The following is a 17,293-nucleotide window of genomic DNA, read 5'->3' as shown; positions in this document are numbered from 1 at the left end:
CGATCTCGGCTGAAGCACATTCTGTGTGGAGTCTGCCTGCCTTCTTCGTGGTCGAGTGACTTCAAAGACATGGAGGTAGGTGCGTGCGTGAATGGGTGTGTCTTCTTTGAAGGTTAGGCGTCAGGCTGGCAACTCGGTACTGTAAAAATCCACTGCCAATCATTAGTGGAATGGAGTTCTGCTGCGGCGACCCATAACCGGGAAAAGCCGAAAGACTTTATAGATGACTATGCAAAGTTTTACAATCCCTGTAGCTCTCAAACCCCAATTCATCACTAAAGAAAATGTATTAAAAGTACAGCTAAAGATTAAGAACACTTTTTCCATGGGACCATTTAACATACCTGTCTGTTTGATAAATACTACCAAAAATACCTTGGAAGAACCTCAACATAAGCTACTTAAGATGAGCTTGGCTAACTTTCTCAATCCCAGAAGTATGGTATACAGCACTGGTGATTTCACTCCATAAATGTGACTATTATCAGCTCTGGAAACTATAAGCCCATCAGCCTGATCAGTCTCATCGATAAGACCATGGAACACAATATAACAGACTTGATTAGAAATGACATTAAAAACCTCATCAGACTAGCTCTAACTAGATCTCTGTTAACACCATCCTTATCTCATGACTAGGGCACATCCAGCTACATGCAATTAAATTTAAAGCAGATATGCAACTCCAGAGATAATCATTCTGCATTTTTCATTATCAGCTGATCTATACGCTCTCAGGCATCCCTGACAGATCACCAGACAACACAAAACCTACTTTGAATAATTAAAAATATTATGCCATAAGACACTGCCACAAATTGCCATGGAGGACACAAACTATAAATTATTAGAAATCTTATCTGCTTTAGCCTTTAACTGCATTCCACTACCAGGAAGGTAATGATGCCACATTGTAAAGCTGTTGCCAAGGAAATCCATATAATCTTAGAAGGAAAAACTAGTGGGAAGATTAACTTCCTAACTTAAGAAATATATTTTGTCAGCATTATTTCCAACAAATGTCCATGATTCTACCAAAACTGAACATTCTGATCTCAGGTTTTCAATGTGCCATGTGGCCAGCTAGGTAGATATGGACATCTGAGACAATGTAGCAATTGTCTCATGTACTCAGATAACCTTTTAATCCTTATAGAAACTAACAACGTATGCAAGAGCTGTACATGCATAACTTCCTTAGTAGCACAAGCCTTTCTTACAAACAAGGTTGTTAAGAACACACACACACACACACACACACACACACACACACACACACACACACACACACACACACACACACACACACACACACACACACACATAGACACCATCCTTCACACATACCGCTCACCACACATTTAGACAGATCTTTTTATGCTGAGGCAAAGAAACCATTCCAAACTTCAAAGACCTCTTAAGCCATTAAACTACAAAACTTATACTGTCAGCAATCACTAAAGTACATAGCAAAAGCAACACCTAACACTACACATAAGCCTACATCCAATGATCCCTCAAGAACAAAGACCATAAGAAAAGCAAACACTTTACTTAGTACTCTTGCCATAAGGGATTCTATTATATGACACACACAGATATTCCTGTCACCAGGCTGGAGAAGGAGAACATTACAGTTAGTTGCCTTTATGGAGCTAGGATCTGCAATATCATGAATGCACTCAAGTCACTGCACCACAGGTAGCAATATGATTCTATCATAGTCCATGTGGGTGTAAATGACCTGATGCGTACCTCACTGGACTACACGAAAAGAGATATTATGGATCTCTCTGAATATGTGTCACAGACAGGTGCATGCCTTGTATTAAGCAACATTCTAGAGTCACCAAAGATGATGCCACAGTATGAAAAGAAAATGACTGATTTTAATAATTGGCTTAGTTTCTGGTGTCACTCCAGGGAAATCCAATATCTATCAGCATGGCAGGACATGGTGTTTGCTTTACCAAGGATAGTCTATACCTGTCCTCTCTGGGTTTTCGAATATTAGCTAAAATGTTAGCCATCCCCTTAGAGACTTTTATAGACAATGTCAAAATGACAAAACTACCAACATAGCAAAAAAAAAACTGAAAGTAACTTTACAGTGTAACTGCTCAATGCTAAGAGCCTAAACAAGAAACTCCAGACCCTACAAGCTGTCCTCACCCTGGAGAGTGTAGACACCTGTGCTGTTACTGAAACTCAGTTTAAAGCCACAGAAATTACTCTGGCAATGGAAAGCTACAGTGTCTTCCACACATTTAGACCAACAACAGCAGAGACAAGGGCTAAAGGTCGAGGTGTCTCAATCTACTTTAGTGTAAATATACTCTAGAATGGTTGAACAGGATGATCGTCTGGAGTTCATCCATGTTCAAGTCTCCATAGAAAAGGTTCCCTACCAACTCCTGGCCAGCTACAGATCACAACCCTATGACCCACAAAGCTCACAACACATTTATACCTACTGGAGGAACTCACCATCCAACCAAATACCCTATTCATAAGAGACTTTAACTACCCTCTCTATAGACTGGGAAATGTACATTGCCTCTATGTACACTGACTCTAACTTACAGTCACAATGTTTCCTGGACTTTATCAACACACACACCATGGACCAGATAGTGCAGTCTCTAACCGGAGGATAACACATATTGGACCTAGTACTCACCAACATGGGAGAGCACTGTACATCCCCCCTTCTCCCAATGTCACATCCTCATTGGTCAAATTGGACCACAAAGCTGTCTCCCTCGAAATAAAAATCAACCCGGAAAACACAACTAAACCATAACAGTTAGGAACTATACCAACGCAAACTACATCCTATTAAGCAACAGTTTGTAAAAATTCATGCCTCTCTCAGACTTTGAGAACACAGCTACGTATGCAGAATTATTTACACAAACCTTGTACAAACACATAAATAATTGCATTAAGGCTGTCATATCTACCAGAAGTAAGTCCAGATTTACACCAAACACAAACCACACTGGTGGAATATTTACCTTAACAGACTATATAACAAAAGAAAAAAAGTCATAGCCAAAATCAGAAAGAGCAACTCTCATAAGATACAAGTAGTCTCTGTTTCAACTAGACAAGAAACCAAGAAGTCTAATAGAGTCCAAGGCCAGCTATGAGGTCATGATAGCCTCCCATGCTAAGGACAATCTCAAGGCCTTCTTCAGCTATGTCAAAAACCTAAAAAGTAATACTCAGCAGTGTGTAGAACTGGTGGCAAATGGCACAACCTTCACTGACCACGATGACATAGCAAATCTACCAGCTGATTAAATTTAGCTCTAAGTTCACCTCCAACACACTCCCCACTACCCCCTGTGAAATTCCTTTTAGTATATCCCCTAACCAACAAAAGGAAACTGGTCCTGGAGACACTCACTAAGATCAAAAACACTGCTTCAATGGGCCTTGACTGATTCCTTCCTAAACTGCCTAAAATGTGACCTAGCACTCCATGAGGCATTCTTCAACTACAGCGTCAAAACAGGTTACATGCCAGGTGAATGGAGGGCCACAGCAGTCATCCCTCTTCATAAGGGTGGACCATCAACTGACCCCGGCAACTACAGACCCATCAGTCTGACAAGTCTAATATGCAAAGCCATGGAACAAACTATCATGGAAATGATCAACAAGGACATTGTCAACCTACTGACACTGGACCCATCCCAGTTTGGCTTTGTTAAGTGAAGGTCTTGCCTTCTTAACTTGGTAGAATTCTTTGAGAGGGTCACAGTGGTTATGGTTGAGGGGAAAATGGTGCATTTGCCTACCTTGACTTGGTCGAGGATTCAATAAAATGTCCCACTCAGGTATTGTTAACAAACTCTAAGAACTAGGCATAAATCCCTACATAACTCGCCAGTTTGCCAGATGGCTCACAGATAAGGCCCACGAAGTCGGGATCGGTAAGTCAACCACCACCAAGAGACCAGTCATCAGTGGAGTACCTCAGGGCACCATGTTGGGCCTGCTCCTGTTTGGAATCTACTTCTCAGAAGTCAACGATAATGTCCAAGGCCTCTAGCTTACCAAGTTTGCTCAAGGCAAATATCAAAGGCCTCTGCTTTACCAAGTTTGTAGATGACTGTACATTGGGAGCTATTACAGATTCCTCCATTGACACCAACATCCTACAAGAGGATCTAACACAAGCAAATGACTGGTGTGAAAGCCACAGATTAAAACTCAATACAAAGAAATGCATTATAACGTCCTTTGGGAAAATCATCAACCCAAGCTAATTACTTCAATGACAATACACTTCTAAGAGCTGAACCGACAGGAGATCTGGGAACATATGCAAACAGTAATCTGGCATTCAACCATCAAGTAGCCAAGATATTAAGAAAGTCCTTACATGAAGGCCAGCTCATAAGCAAGGGTATGGCATCCAGGTTAAAGGAAGTAATAGTACAAATCTACTCAGTCCTTATCAAACCCATCATTAAGTACAATGTCCCCTCTGGCATGTAGCTAACCAGGCACTTGCAACAGTGAGAACACCCTCAAAGGTTTCTCACCAGGAGAATCCAGGGTATAAAAACCCTATCCTACACAGATTGCCTTATGATCTTATCTCTGTACTCAGTCTCTTACAGGTTACTGAGAGGCGATCTATGCCCAGCACAAAAGACATCCTCAGATATAGCTCTGATGAATCTCTTGTACATCCACAAGGCAAAAAGAAAAGAAACACTAGATCCAAGAACCTGAACTTTCTCTGCAATGTAAACAGAACCTGCTGGAAGGGACCATTATGTGTTTCAAAGGATTCCCATGTTATGGGATAAGCTCCCTATCTACATGAAACAGAGTTCATCCCTGACACTATTCAAAAGAAACCTTGCTTATTGGATAGGAAATCGCAAATTCACCCCAAGTCTGGTCTCCATGTCTTTGAAGGACTGAGGTCGATTGTAATAATCCCCAACTAACAAACCCTCCCAACATAACCCTTAGCTACCTCGTTACTAACATACCCCATGATGTAGGCATCCAGGGAACTCTGGGACAAAACTGGGTTAGGTTACACAGCTAGTTTTCCAAAGACCCTGGTGATCGTTAGTTTAGCATAAACCTATGACCCTATTAACCATATATGGGCCACCATCTGAGCTATGACACATAATTTGTGCAAATCAGCACCATAGTGAAATGACATTTACAAAAAAAAAACTCTACAGCAGTTTGGCAGAAAGATCGTTAAAGTGAATGCCTTCATAATGTCATATTTACTGTCTCTCTTAGACAATACTAATAACTGTGCTTCATGGCTACTAACATCATGCTTACTACAGGTCAATTATCTCTGATGACAAACAAGAAAGTACAGTTGTGTACACTTACCATAAATGTAGATGTTCGAGTGTATTCACTGCTGCAGTCATCACACTTGGGTTATCCTGCCAGGGGTAGCCCTCAGTCGGCCTGAATACCAGAGGCTTAGTATTTCTGCGTCAGTTGCTGTCACTTCAAGACTGACGTCAGGTCGTCAGAGGTATAAAAACAGGCAGCTGACATCATTACATCAGTTCTTCTTGCCCCAAATGTCAGGAGCCCCCAAATAGGGAGCTAAGTTATGGTGGAAAAACACCACCAGTAAAAAGTAAATATCAACAGCCCAGTAAGGAGTGAGGAAGAGAGAGAGAAAGGGAGAGACAAGGGGGCTGGAGGGTGGGAAACCAGGACTGCAACAATGAATACACTCGAACATCTACATTTATGGTAAATGTACACAACTGTACTGTGTTCTTCGTGTTTCACTGTTGCAGTCATCACACTTGGGTTGATTCCCAAAGCTGAAGAATGGGTGGAGGCAGTTAAGAAGAGTTGGGGCTGGCTAGTATGCCCTGCAGGACTGCGGTTGCAAAGTCCGCCCTGGATTTGGAAAAGATAGGCAGGTGGTAATGCTTGGTGAACGTATGAACAGAACTCCAAGTAGCAGCTTCCAGAATGTCCCTAGCAGGGACTCCTCTGAGAAAGGCTGTAGAGGATGAAGTTGCCCTAGTGGAATGCATTCTGACCCCCCTGGAGGAGTGGTTTCCCACGGTGTTTGCAACAGAAATGGATACAGTGTGCTATCCATTTGGAGATGGCTTGTTTTGATATGGCCTTGCCCTCTGCCCCTGGTGCAAAGCTGACTAGTAACTGGTCAGATTTCCTAAAGGGCTTAGTCCTATCAAGGTAGAATCTGAGCTGTCTGTGCACATCTAAGGAGTACAGGATTCTTTCTCCCTTATTTTGAGGATTAGGGAAAAAGGTGGGCAAATGGATAGATTGTTTGAGAGCCACACTAGACACCACTTTAAGCATGAAAATTGGGTTGGTCCTGAAGGAGACCCTGTCAGCATGAAAAATAATGAAGGGTTCCACAGCCATAAGTGCTTGTTGCTCAGGCACTCTTCTGCCTGAAGTGATGGCCAGAAACAAGGCTATTTTCCAAGAGAGACATTTTAACTCTGCTGATGCTGCAGGCTCAAAGGGGGGAGGCGTGAGCTTTACCAACACAAAATTAAGGTCCCAAGCAGGGTTGGGGGCTCTTCTTGGTGGCCATAAGTTGTTAGCTCCTCTCAGGAACTGCTTGATGAGAGGGTGAGAGAAGAGAGGTGGCTCCGTGCTGTAATGAGCAGAGATGACAGAGGCATAGATATTAATGGAAGAGAAGGACATGCCTCTGTGGAGTAGGTCTGCTAAGTAATCCAGGATAAGAGGTAAGGAGGGCTGTGCTGTATCCGCTCCTTTAGTGTGAATCTAGGAACAACACCTTTTCCACTTGTCAGCAGAGGATTTCCTTGTACTGGGTCGTCTGGCTTCAATTATGACATCCAGTACTTGCTTGCTTAGGATGTCTAATGGAGAAGAATTCAAGGAATAAGCCAGACTGCAAGGTTCAGGGTCTGCAATGCTGGATGCAAGAACTATCCCTCCTGCTGAGTCAGGAGAATTAGGATCTGGGGTAAGTGCCATGGGGGCACTGGTGACAGACTGCGCAGTAGTGGATACCAGTGTTGGCGTGGCTAGTCTGGGGAAATCAGGACTGCTCTTGGTCTTTCCTCCCTTATCTTGAGTAATACTCTTGTAAGAAGAGGCAGTGGAGGAAATGCATAGATTGATAGGTTTTCCCACTAGAAAGATAGGGCATCCACTTTTCAGGCCTCACTGTGAGGTAGCCTGCTGCAGAATTTGCTGAGCTGGTGGTTGTAGGGGGAGGCAAAAAGGTCCACCTCCGGGGCAGGTGAATATGCATGGCTGAGGCCGTGTTCCACAGAGTCATGGCTAGCCTGCATAGTGGGTAAGAGTGGGTTCCTCCCTGCTTGTTGATGTAACACATCACTGTGGTGTTGTCGGTTTTGATTAGTAGGGGCACCGGTGAGAGTAGGGATCTGAAAGCTGTCAGAGTGTACTGAACAGCTAGCATCTCTTTTTGGTTGATGTGCAGATGAATTTGATTTGTGCTCCAGTGGCCCTGAATGCACCTGCTGTCCAGATGTGCACACCAGGCATAGTCTGATGCATCTGTGGTTAGGGTCTGGGTGGGTGTGGTTGTGTAAAGGGAAGCCCCTTGTTGTGGTTGCATGCTGTTGCCCACCAAAGGAAATCTCTTCCTTAGACAAGGTATTATAGGAATGATAGTTTCCAGGTCCTGAGAATGTTGGCACCAAAGACTTTTCAGGTACCACTGAAGTTTCCTCATATGAAGTCTGGCATATGGAATTAGCAGAATGCAGGAGCCCATGAACCCTAGAGCCTGCAGGATCTTCCTTGCAGATAGCTGGGTTCTGGTGGCCATTTGACCGAAGTAGCCTGTCAGATAGGCTTGTTTTTCTGGAGTAATAAATGCCATCTGGGTTGCTGTGTCCAGGCTTGCTCCCAGGAATACAACTGTTTGACTGAGGATTAGTTTGAATTTATTTTCCTTGATAGTGTACCCCAGGGAGGTTAGAAGGTCCTTTACAAATGTCAGGTGCTTCAACAGCTTTCCCTGGCTGTCCACCTGAATCAGGCAACTGTCTAAGTAAGAGTAAATTTGAATATTTCTCTGTCTGCAGTAGGCAATGGCTGGAGTAAGGCATTTTGTGTAAACTCTGGGAACAGTGGATAAGCCAAAGGGAAGTGCAGAGAACTGATAATGCATATATCCTGCAATGAAACTTAGATATTTCCTGCAGGAGTCCCTGACTGGGATGTGCAGATAGGCCTCCTTTAGGTCTAGGGTGGCTCTGACCAGGCATCTTTGGACAGCATAGAGAGAAGCTGCTGTAGGGTGAGCATTTTGAATTTTGGTACCACCAGGAAGGTGTTTAAAATGGATAGATCTAAGACTGGGTGCCATGTGCCTTCTTTTCTGGGTACCAGGAAAAACCTGGAATAAAAACCTTGGCCTACCTGCTCTGCAGGAAAGTACAGTTTTGTACCTACCATAAATGTAGATGTTCGAGTGTTCGCCCTGCTGCAGTCATCACATTTGGGCTATCCTGTCGTCAGGCGGTCCCACAGTCGGCCGGATTTCCAAAGTCTTGGTCCGACGACGGTTGCTGTCGCCTCATCCCTGACGTCAGTGCGCCAGGGGTACATATATTGCAACCGACGCCATTTTCTTCAGTTTTTCTTGCCCCAGATGTCAGGTGCCCCCAGAAAGGTGATCCAAATTAGTACCAAAAGGTGAGACCACTGTACTAACACAAAATCCCTTCAGCTATAAGCAAATACATCAGTAAGGCATAGCAAAGATTTAGCCAGTAGATCAGAGGAGTTGGAGGGAGGGTAACCTGGACTGCAGCAGGGTGAACACTCGAACATCTACATTTATGGTAGGTACAAAACTGTACTATGTTCATCATGTTACCCTGCTGCAGTCATCACACTTGGGTTGAGTCCCAAAGCTAAGGTAGGGTGGAGGCATCATAGAGGGTTAGTGGAGGCGATGAGGCCCTGCAGAACTGCAGTGGCGAAGCCTGCCCTGGACTTAGAATAAAGAGGTAAGTGATAGTGTTTGGTGAAGGTGTGTACAGAACTCCAAGTTGCAGCTTCTAAAATTTCCTTGGTAGGAACCCCCCTGAGAAAGGCTGTAGAGGTAGCTGTTGCCCTGGTAGAGTGGGATCTAATGGTAGGAGGAACTGGTTTCCCATGATGGGTATAGCAAAATCGTATGCAATGGCCTATCCATTTAGAAATGGTTTGCTTGGATATGGCCCTCCCTTGAGAAGCTGTAGCACTGGAAACAAAGAGCTGGTAAGTTTTTCTGAAAGCCTTAGTTTTATCCAAGTAGTAACGGCTGCCTGTGAATGTCCAAGGAATGCAGGAGTCTCTCACCTTTGTTCTGTGGATTGGGGAAGAAAGTGGGTAGGTGGATGGTTTGATTTAAAGCTACACTGGAAACCACCTTAGGCATGAAGGAAGGATTAGTTCGTAGAGAAACTCTGTCTTGATGAAAAATGAGGAAAGGTTCCACTGCCATAAGTGCCTGTAATTCTGAAACTCTCCTAGCAGAAGTTATTGCCAGGAGTAGGGCAGTCTTCCAAGATAGGAACTGAAGGTCTGCAGAAAAAGCTGGTTCAAAGGGAGGTAGCATTAGTCTTTCCAGAACAAAATTGAGGTCCCATGTTGGTGTAGGAGCTCTTCTAGGTGGTCTAATGTTTTTTGCCCCCTGAGGAACTGCCTTAGGAGAGGATTTGAAAATAAAGGTGGATTTGTGTCGTAGTGAGCTGAAATAGCTTAAGCATGGATTTTAATTGAGGAGAAGGAAAGTCCTTTACGCAACATCTCAGCTAAATACTGCAGAATGTGAGGCATATGAGGCTGAGTTGTGTCTTGGCCTTTAGCTTGGTTCCAAGCAGAAAACCTTTTCCATTTGTCCCAGTAAGCTTTCCTGGTGCTTGGCCTCCTGGCTTCTAGAATAACATCCAGAACTGCTTGTGAAAGAGGGGCTGGTTGGATGCTTAACTGATTTGCCATGCAGCCAGGTTTAAGGTTTTGATCTGGCTGTGTAGAATCTGCTTATCTTGCTGTGTGAGCAAATGAGGTATTTGAGGCAATATCCATGGTGGGCTGTGAGCCATATTCTTCAATAGCGGGTACCAGTGCTGGCGTTGCCAGTCTGGGGCTATGAGAATCATTCGAGGTTTCTCCTTTTTGACCTTCAAAAGAACCTTTATGAGAAGAGGTAATGGAGGAAAGGCATATGCTGTCAGGTTTATCCAACTGAAGGAGAGAGCGTTCACTTTCCAAGCTTGATGGTGGAATGTCCTTGTACAAAATTTTGTCAGCTGGTAGTTTTGAGGACTGGCAAACAGGTCTATATTTGGTAGGCCCCATCTTTGAGTTATCATTGTAAATATTTGTGTGTCTAGCTTCCACTCATGGGGATCTTTGATGTTTCTGCTTAGGTCGTCTGCCAATGTGTTTTTCTGTCCTGGCAGGAATTGAGCTTGTAACTGGACTTGGTAGGCCAGAGCTGTGATCCATAAGATTATTGCTTGCCTGCAAAGAGGGTAGGAATGTGTGCCCCCATGTTTCTTTATGTACCACATTACTGTGGTGTTGTCCGTCTTCATTGCAAGTTGTCCAGGCTGTAGTAGATCCTTGAAGGCTGTCAGAGCTTTCTGCACAGCTAGCATCTCTTTTTTGTTTATGTGCAGTTTTCTTTGTTCTGCAGTCCATAGGCCTTGAATGCATTGTCCTGCCATGTGTGCCCCCCAGGCATAGTCTGAAGCATCTGTTGTGATAGTTTGCCTGGGTGGGGGCAAGGTGAAAGGCTGACCCTTGTTGAGGTGACATACCTGTGCCCACCATAGAAATTCCTGTTGAAGGCAGGGAATGAGAGTTATCACTGTGTCCAAGCTGTGGCTGTGTTGAGACCATACATTTTTTAGGTACCACTGTAATTTCCTCATATGGAGTTTTGCAAATGGTATTATCAGAATGCAAGATGCCATGAAGCCCAAAGCCTGCAGAATTTTTCTTGCAGTTAATTGGGTCTTTGTTGCCATTGTCTTGAAATATTGAGTCAGTTGTAATTGCTTGTCTGGTGTAAGATAAGCCTTCTGGGTCGTTGTGTCCAAGCCGGCACCCAGGAATGTCATTTTTTGTGAGGGTACTAGTTTTGACTTCTTTTCGTTTACTGTGTACCCAAGACAATTTAGTAGATGCTTCACAAAAGCCAGATGCTGTAAGAGAATGTCTTTTCTTTCTGCTTGGATGAGGCAGTCGTCCAGGTATGGATATATTTGAATTCCTCTTTGTCTGCAGTATGCAATTACTGGTGCCAGGCACTTTGTGAATACTCTGGGCGCAGTAGATAAGCCAAAGGGCAGTGCAGAGAATTGATAATGGGTTGAACCTGCAATGAACCGGAGGTATCTTCTGCAACTTTGTCTGATAGGGACATGCAGGTATGCCCCCTTGAGGTCCAACGTTACCAGCCATGCTTCCTTGCCCAACATGGGAAAGTAGCTGCTGTAGTGTTAGCATCTTGAATTTGGGAACTTGTAAGTAAGTGTTTAGAATTGAAAGGTCCAGAATTGGTCTCCAAGCATTTTCTTTTCTGGGTACTAGGAAGAGTCTTGAGTAAAATCCTTGGCCTTGCTCTTGAGTTGGTACCCTTTGAATGGCTCTCATGGCCATGACAACTGTAATTTGTTTTTGAGCCTCTGCCCTTTGATTTTGTGGCAGGTTTGGCATTCCTCTTTTTATTGGCAAGGTGTGAAAATGGAATCTGTATCCTCGTAAAATTATGTCTAGGACCCATTTGTCCTTTGTGACCATGTGCCAGTTGTCTGCAAATAGTGCTAGTTTTCCCCCCAGGGGGGCTGACAAAAGAGCTTTGTTTGGCCAGCTGAGGTGCAAGTCATTGAGTTTGCCTTCTGGTGGGTTGAGACCTGTCCTCTCCTCCCTTCTGGGTTGGAGTGCACCATTGGCGAGGTTTATACTGAGCTTGTGGATGTCCTCTGCCCCTTGGGCGCCTGTATTTAGCCCTCTGAAGCCTGTCAGTGGCTGGAAAGGACCAATTTTTTGTTGGCCAGTTTCTGCTGAAGCGAGGGGGTTGTACTTGTAGGAAATCTTTTATCTTCCATTTTCTTTAAAACTTCTTCTGCTTTAACACCAAAAAGGACATCCTGCTGTAAAGGAGCATCTAGTAGTTTTACTTTAACATGATCAGACAGACTTTGTTCCTTTAACCAGGCATGCCTACGTATAACTGATCCAGTGACAGCTGCTCTGCAGGAGGCCTCTAAAGAATCAAACCCACATTGTAAGGTATGTTTGCCCACCTGTTCGGTGGCGTGCAACAAATCCTGTACTTCTTTCAATTCAGATTGTTGAGGGAGGGTGGTTATCTTTTGTTTTAACTGAGAGATCAGAAATTGCTGATACTTAAGCATATGAAATTGACAGTTTAGAGCTCATAGCTAAAGTGGCTGAGGTGTAAACCTTTTTCCCCCATCTGTCTAGTCTAGTGCTCTTGAATCCCTTTCAGAAGGTACTGGATTTTTAGCCATGGAAGCCTTAGCCCCCTTTGGACCCTGGGAGATAGTCTCTGGGTCAGCTACTGGGCTTTTGTAAAGAAATTTGTGGGAATCAGGTACTCTGTAGTATCTGTCAGGCTTGGCCGGGGCAGGAGGCAGAGAGTCAGGGTTCAAACTGGATTCTAAATAGACATCATCCACAATGTCCAAAACAGGAGGGATGGCTAGAGGTCTGTGTTGGGGGAGTAAAAGAAACTCTCTGAGCCTTTTCTTGGAATCAGAGTAATCCTGACCTTCCCAGTGAAAATGTTCCCTCATAGTGTGTAAAGTTTCCCCAAAAGAGTAATCTTCTGGGGAAGCTGAGGAATAGAGTCCTCAGCATCAAAATCTTCATAAGGAGAGAAGGAATAGTCTTGGTCCTCAGAGGAATCTGAAGAAATAGACAGTTGTTCAGAGGAAGCAGATTCTTCCTCTTGTCTAGGCCTTTTGTCAGGAGGAGGCTGAGAACCCCTGATAAGAGAAATCAAATCTTCAGCCATCTTGAGCATCTGTTTCTTAGGCATAGGGCCTTGAACAGGAGACTGAAGTGAAGCCTTTTTCGATTTGGAAGGAGTCTTCGACTTGGAAAACGTTTTGACTGTAATAGTCGTCGGTCTGAAAACGCCTTCAGAAACCAATGGCGTTTCAGAAGCACCGATGTCCTTGGAAGGTAAATCGTTGGTAGGGCCGGAAGTAAAAGGCTGCGTCGGCCTAGTACATTCCGTCAAAATATCTGTAGCAGTCTCGGTTTCCTGAACTGTGGGAGTCAGAGGCTGCGTCGGAGCCTCACTGATAACCAGAGAACCGGAGACCGGATCAACCGAGGCCTCGGAATCGGGCTTAGGCCTGGGCTGTCGATCGTTATCCCTGCGCTTTTTGTGCACGCCGGTAGTCGGTAGCTCCGACGGCATGTTATAATTAAATTTTCTGCCAAAAAAGTGTCGTGCGAAATCAAATCGTCTTTTAATAGTACGTTTATTAAATCTAGCACAAAAACGACAAGAAGTGACGTCATGATCAGGGCCTAGGCAAGGTATGCAATAAGAATGAAAATCCTTATGAGGTATTTGCTTCCCACAAGAAATACAATTGTTAACTTTTTATGACATCGGTCTGAGGCAAGAAAAGTTTTTCCAACGGGGTACTTAGCTTTATAGAAGACTTTGGTCTGAAATTCGAATTCGAAAATCTCAGGAGTCGGCCGACCGGCACTTGCGAACTGCTTCTGCTTCGGGCACTGCGTGGCAGGAAAGACTGAAGAAAATGGTATCGGTTGCAATATATGTACCCCTGGCACATGACGTCAGGGATGAGGCGACAGCAACCGACGTCGGACCAAGACTTTGGAAATCCAGCCGACTGCGGGACCGCCTGACGACAGGATAATCCAAGTGTGATGACTGTAGCAGGGTAACACGATGAACATCAGGCTTAATTGCCCTTATGGAGAGCAGGGACTGAACTTGGTTTTGTGCCTCTGCCCGCTGGTTTGGAGGAAGGTCTGGGAACCCTTTTGGGGTTGGCAGCGTGTGGGAATAAAATTTGTACCCCCTGGGATACTATGTTGAGGACCCATTGATCGTTGGTGATGGAGGCCCAGTTTTTGTATGGTGGGCAAGATTTCCTCCTAGAGGCACGAGCAATTGGGCAGAAGTGAGTAGTGGAGTTGAGAAGTCATTGTGAATTCTTTCCGTAAGGGGGTGGCTTAGCACTCCCTGCTTCAGAAATGGAGGTACTTCATTGCTTAGATCTCTGCATACCCTGAGACTGTAATCTGGGGGTCTGTTTCCCCTGGGTCTAGTTTGAGTTGGCCTTGACGGGGGTGGAAAGGACCAATGTTTTGAGGGGCAATGTCTACTGAATCTTGGAGGCTGCACTTGCAAAAAAACTTTGATTGTCTGCATAGACTTAGCCTTTTTTAAAACCTCTTCTGCTTTGGTGCCAAACAGATTGTCCTGGTGCAAAGGAGCGTCCAATAATTTTGGTTTGACATGGTCTGGCAAGGTCTGCTCCTTAAGCCAGGCATGCCTTCTAAGTACAGAACCTGTGACTGCTGCCCTGCAAGATGCTTCTAGAGCGTCAAACCCACATTGCAGGGTATGCTTGCTGACTTGGCATGCAGAATGCATAAGCTCCTGTAATTCTTTATTTCTTGCATAGTCAGGAAAGGTAGATAATTTTTGCTAAATAAGTTCCATAGTATGTTCCTGGTATTTCAGCATGTGGAACTGACAATTGAATGCTCTAATAGCGAGAGTTGCAGAGGTGGATACTTTTTTACCCCATCTGTCTAAAGCTTGGGAATCCCTGTCCAAGGGGGTGGGATTCTTAGCTGTAGTTGCTTTTATTTCTTTAGGTCCTTGGGAGATGACCTCTGGGTAAGCAGTAGGATTTTTGAAGAGAGAGTCAGGGACTCTGTAGTACCTATCCGGTTTCCTTGGAGCAGGGGGTAAAGTATCAGGAGTCACGCTGGATTCCATAAAGACATCATCCACAATGTCCAGAACAGGAGGGATAGCTAAGGGTCTGTGCTGTGGTAAATCTAAAAATTCCCTGAGTCTCATTTTGGACTGAAGATAATCCTGGCATTCCCAATGGAAATGCTCTGTCAAGGTATGTAAGGTTTCACCAAAAGAAAAGTCCTCTGGAGGGGAGGCAGAAGGAATGGATTCCTCTACATCTGAATCCTCATAGGCAGATAAAGGCATGTCTTTATATTCTAAAACCTCATAATCATCAGACTCCTGGTCAGATAAAGCTGCTGGGGACAAGTCTCTTTTTCTTTTAGCAGGGGAAGGCTGGCTTCCCCTAATCAGCATGATCAGGTCTTCTGCCAATTTAAACATCTGAGATTGTGGCAAGGAAGTGTTCGTTTGAGTTTGGATAGTTGGTTTTTTAGGCGTAGCTCATACTCTTGGCCTTAGAAACTCGATAGTTTTAGAAAGAACTGAAGACACAAAAGAAGACGTCGGTTTAAGTTGAATATCGGTAGTGCAAAGAACTTCCTCAGAAGCCGGTGCCTGCACAGCGGCTCCAGACCCATCCAAGGTAGAGACATCCGCAGCTTCCGTAGTCAAAGAAGAGTCTCATGGCATACCGGACTCCGAACGGGTCTCAGTAGTCTGCAAATTCATCGAAGCGGGCATCAGAGGCTGCGAAAGTGCCTCACTGACTACCAGCGAACTGGTGACTACCTTAATGGAAGCGTCGTCGGCAGTTTTGGACCTGTGCAGTCTGCCTCTGTCTTTATCCTTGTGTTTTTTTGGAAGATCGGTATTCGGATGGCTTACCAAAGCCATTTTGGAATATGGAGATCGAGAACGAAAGTATTTAGCTACAATAAGGGCCCGACGATGAATAGTTCGGGCGTTGAACAAGAAACAAAACTGACAGAGAGGTACGTCGTGGTCTGGGCCTAAACAGATGATGCAGTAAAAATGGAAATCTCGGTGTGGTATTTGCTTTCCACAGGCGAGACAACTGTTAACTTTTTCTGACATCGGTTAGAGCAAGAAAAAAGGATCCCCAATGGGGTACTTAGCTTTTGAGGACTTCAGGATGATTCAAAATCAGAACTAAAACTCAGGTAGCGGCCGAATGGCATTCGTGCGAACTGCTTCTGCTTTGGGCTCCTCAACAAGAAAGACTGATATAATGGCGTTGGGTGCCTATTTTTATACCTCTGATGACCTGAAGTCAATTTTGAAGCGATAGCAACCGACGCAGAAATACTAAGAATCTGGTATTCGGGCCGACTGAGGGCTACTCCTGGCAGGATAACCCAAGTGTGATGACTGCAACAGTGAAACACGAAGAACATCAGTTAACCTAAAAATAACCATGTAATTCCTACACAGAAAATGCATAATGTTGTAAACGCCTCTCATTTCTCTGTTTTATTCCTACTTGGACTTTATTTTAATTTTGACTCTTTATAGAAATTGTTTAAAATTTTATGTTGTATTAGCTATGTTTCGCTACCCTATGTTACTGTATTATAACTGACTACTTAGTTGTTAACACAGGTTCCTGATTGTTTAAATTATGTTATATAGTATTTGTATCACATTTGTGTTGTCAATTCTAATAAAATGTTGTTAAACTGTATGTACTATGTGGAGCTTATCTCCCACGGCCTCCGCTGAAAAGGGACATGTGTTCAGTCAGTCTTTCCCGCTAATCAAATGTAAAATAAAAAAAAATATTAAAATGTCAAATAGTTAAAAAAATATAACCTTGAACAGCAATTACTTAAAATGAGGGGATGAACTAGCTTACATTAAAAAATATTTGAAAATATGTAATTATCTTACATAAATTACCAAATACAAAATTCAGACAAACAAAAGGCCATTTCATAAACACAACAATTGTTTGGGTTGTGCATGACACAGATACTACAACACACTCACAGAATATAACGCATTTGCCTCAGAACACCAATGTGGGCATGTAGTATATCTGTACCATGAACAACCCCTTGTGCCTTGTTGCCTACACATACACACATGCATGCATGCGCGAGTGCGTGCGCAAACACACACACACACACACACACACACACATAAAACTACACCTGCACAAATATATATGTGTTGGTGTGTGTAGTGTGCATGCACATGCATCTATATAATTTTACATATGTACAATAATAGAAAGAATATAGACAAAAAACAGACACAGATATGACGTATATTGTAAACAAAAAGAAGAGAATTAAAATGCTTCTATCTGAAACCATAACTCCACTTCTG

General features: G+C 43.8%; 1 protein-coding gene across 5 annotated transcripts in view; it reads right to left on the bottom strand.

The window, feature by feature from the left end:
- KIAA1549 (KIAA1549 ortholog) overlaps positions 1-17,293 on the bottom strand; it is a 2,575,340-nt gene that overhangs the window by 1,172,035 nt on the left and 1,386,012 nt on the right. The gene's annotated exons all lie outside the window — the stretch shown is intronic.

Source organism: Protopterus annectens, chromosome 11.part0 (assembly GCF_019279795.1).
Source record: "Protopterus annectens isolate FY-2018-M chromosome 11.part0, PAN1.0, whole genome shotgun sequence".
In the NCBI taxonomy this organism is placed as follows: Eukaryota; Metazoa; Chordata; order Ceratodontiformes; family Protopteridae; genus Protopterus; species Protopterus annectens.
The sequence above is the reverse complement of the archived record's forward strand: the minus strand, read 5'-3'. Positions and strand labels throughout refer to the sequence as shown.